This window comes from Trachymyrmex septentrionalis, unplaced genomic scaffold, assembly GCF_001594115.1.
Source record: "Trachymyrmex septentrionalis isolate Tsep2-gDNA-1 unplaced genomic scaffold, Tsep1.0 scaffold32, whole genome shotgun sequence".
NCBI lineage: Eukaryota > Metazoa > Arthropoda > Insecta > Hymenoptera > Formicidae > Trachymyrmex > Trachymyrmex septentrionalis.
Window position 1 is genome coordinate 1,905,358 of NW_017305485.1, and position 3,999 is coordinate 1,909,356.

A 3,999-nucleotide genomic window follows, 5' to 3' on the forward strand; every position below is an offset into this window, starting at 1 on the left:
GAAATAAAAATGGAATATAACAAAATACAAATGCTCTGCTTGTTTTTCCATAAATCTAACTGTAAATCACATACCCTTTAAATTTGCAATATCGTCTCGTTCGGGGAAACAATACATTTTGAGAAAGTAGATTTTAATAAATTATGAAGGGTCGAAATTATGAGGAATATATATCATATTTAAGACGATTACGTAATAGGACTATCTACGTGACATAATTATCGACAGAAATACGAAATTATAGTTAAAGGGGATAGAGTTAAAGTAATGTTATAATTAAAGCAAGGTTATAGCAATTTCAGTTCAGTCCAAAGATTTTCTTATTTATTTGCACAATATGTATTATGCGTTAATTTCACTGGATTATATTTTCATATCCATCTGTTTAAAACCAGAAAACCTGAATCACAGGATATAAATAGATTTTCTCGGCATTTTGTCTCGGCTAATATACATAAAATACTTATAATATATAGGTATCATTAATTTTTTTATACAACGTTTATGAAACGTTTTCTAACTCTTTTTTTTTATATATTTTAGGTACAAAATTCGTTAAATAAAGCCAAGTTAAATAAAACAATTTTGCTTTAAATCGAGATACAGTCGTACAAATATTTCGAGTCTCCGTATTTAATTTGCCTATCGGTGCGTATTGAATCGGCATATTGAAATGTGAAAACGCACTGGGAATGTGAAAATGCACGAGACACGCTAACTCACGTCAGTTTCCACGCGTAAGCGAAAAGCGAAAAGCTCACTCTGAACGAACACCTTTGTGATTTTTAACTCGGCAAAGCCGATATCTTCTGCCATGCTCGTTTTAATTTAAGCTTTTTTTTTCTCTTTTGTTGCTCCCGTCTCAATGGAATTTGAGAAATTCCACGATTCGTTTTCTCATAGCAAGGAAGAAAAATATATGCCAAAATTAAAGGCTTATCAACTGATATTTTTTTCCATTTATTTTTTGAAGCATATATTCAAAAGTATTTATCGCCGTTTCGCGTAAATTTTTATTTCGGCATAGGTTTCGTTGTTAAGTTTATGAAGAAAATCACTTTCCTATCATTTTTTGCTTTATACTTTTTTACAGGATACAAAATTAATTAGCATTTATTAAATTTTTTTTTCCTATAATAACCCTATAAGCAATTTTTAAAAAGAGGCAGAGCATTAATTAAATTGCGGCAAATTTAAGTAAAAAAGAATTGATGGAACTTTCCCTTAGGATAAAACTTTATTACCTCTTGTGCTTTCCTCTTCTACTCTCTTTATTTTTATATATACTTATATTCTGAGATTAAATAAAAAAAAATTTAGTATACCCAATTAGAAAATAATTGGTCGCACTTAGCAAAATTTGATTTTGCAACTGTTGGAAATTTTTTTTTCCCTGATTGGATTACATCGTCGATAAGCGAAGCAAGCTTTTAACCATTCAGTTGCAAAATAAATATTCTGCTGAACGCAATTGATATAAAATTTGGAATACATTTTGAAAATATTAATTATTTTTACTCTTTATTATCGCTTTTTAATTATTTAATATAACATTTATATAACATTTAGGAATAAAATAAGTATACGTATTATCCGCGTATGTTCTACCATACGCTATGATATTTTTAAGTTTTATTTCAGTTCTTTCTCAATTATAATCATTCATACACGATATAAATCTAAACTAAACATACATAAATCTAAACTAAATGGATTAATTATGTTATAAATTAGAAATTATTGTTAGAAATTATATATTTGTTAAACATTAATACATTAAAAACTATTTCTTGATTAAAATTAGCAAATATTAGCATTGTATAAAAAAGCTCTTAAAAAAAAGTTGCGTTATTAACAATTTATTGACTTAAAGAATATTGTGTGTTATATAAATATTTCTCTTTCACATTGAATTTAGTTTAAATAAAAAAGAGACTACGATTTTTCGGATAATATCTAACAAACTATTTTTCAATAATTATTTAAATAAAATTATTTAAAATTATATTACAATAATTTACATATTACGCATTTATACATTATTTCAGCATGTTTTATATTTTTATAAACTACCACTAAATTATTTTATACATTATTCTACTTTTATTTTATACATTATTCTACTTTTTATACATTATTCCAATAAAATATCAGAGACATTGCGATATGAATACACAAAGCCCTTTTCTATTTTACATTTATGATGCCTCCATTCTACTTTCTTTTATCATATTACCTATTTTATATATTTCTTTTCGTCGTCTCGCCGTCGCCTCAATTCTGTTTGACGACATTCCTGATTGTATTATTAAGATAGACATTTATATTCAGGAATCCTTATTACATTGATAACTTTTTTATAAATTAACTTTTATATAGATAAAACAAAGTTAAGAATTACTGCCAGCAATCAATAATCGAATCTGTTTACCCAGTATAAATGTTGGTTATACAGCTATGAATTAATATGCAAAACAACAATCGTTACGTACATAAATTATAACCACTAAATTGCACAACATTTCCTGTGAATATAATATTTGGGAATAATTTATATATTATAATATCAACTTATTTGAGATCAAACTTATTAATATTATTATTATTATTCTCAATTGCAGTAAAGCATAATAACAGCTTGTTTAAACAAAAGTTGACGTCAGTATGTTATACTCGTATAGTTGATATTGCAAATATATTGTATTTATAAAGGTTGATATTACGAACGTCCACGAACGTCCACCGTCCACGTCGTTCTGAATAACTTTATGTGGCTCTAGCTTCCATAAGAGAGAAAAAAAAATGGAAAGTGATAAAACACGTAAAAGCGATTTATAGCTATATGCGGTTATTTCTTTCAAGCGCATAACTTGCAGAAATCCATCCGGAAGCCTTCCAAATGGTTTCATAGTTCGCTGCACATTTCTTTTCCTACCGTCTTCCCCATTGCGTTGGCGAGACGCTAAAATTGTTTATTTTCCCTCTGACTTTCTTTTATGTGGTATTACCACATGTTGACTGTCGTACACAGATCTCATAAAATGCGCGCACGATTATTCTGGGTCACTTACTCTTAATAAACACCTTGGAACGCGCTGAGATCACAGCGTATCCTCCTTTTTCTTCTCATTGTGGAGATCTCTGATATCGAGCGAATTTATTCTCTACGATAATCGGGGATAACTCTGGTACAAGTGCCAACTTTCGCAAAAGTTTCACAAGTTTATCATCCAACGGTGTCGATATGTAATTAATAAGTTTTCTCTGTAATTATAATAATACTTACTCTTATATGTGTATCCATATCTGCTGTCAATTTTTTCTTGAGCTTCTTATAATATCAAAATTTTTACAAAATTTAGTATTCTAAAGTTTCCTTGAAAAATATTCATTTTACATATTTTGCAGAATATATTCTTACTTCTCAATAATGCTTCATTTTACAAAATTGTATTTTTTTTAAGTCGCATTTCTCTTCTATTCCTATGTCATTATTACAAACAATTAAATTTCTTCATTTATTACCATTCGATGTGTCATTTTAAAGAAAATGTTCAATCACAACGAAAACATTTCAAAATGCGTCAACGTTGTCCCGGAAAAAGTGAACTTCTACTGTTCTCGCATATAACTTACAAGTGGGTGGAAATGGATCTTCATATATCTTTCCGTAATACATATGACGTAAACGAGGGTCCATATATTGATAAGTGTAGTACTCTGGTTAGTAAATGAATGATCATTCAAGGAAAGGTTAACTATCCTATTGGATCTAGATTTCGCTTGAGCTCGAACTTGAGCTTTTCTTGCTAAGAGCAAGACTTGTCAGCGCAAAGTCGAGAACGTTTGGAACACGACAGCCATCTACAACGGCGATTGCTGATACTTGGTGGCAGATCCCCCGTAAGTAAAATATCGTTCCTCTGACGTTCAATTTAGCTCAAATATCAGCTTTATATAATCCACATATTATATATGTAGTAGGTTTGTTATTAAAAT

At 28.9% G+C, this 3,999-nt stretch overlaps 1 protein-coding gene across 4 annotated transcripts in view; it reads right to left on the reverse strand.

The window, feature by feature from the left end:
- LOC108749980 (secretin receptor-like) overlaps positions 1-3,999 on the reverse strand; it is a 58,286-nt gene that overhangs the window by 17,603 nt on the left and 36,684 nt on the right. The gene's annotated exons all lie outside the window — the stretch shown is intronic.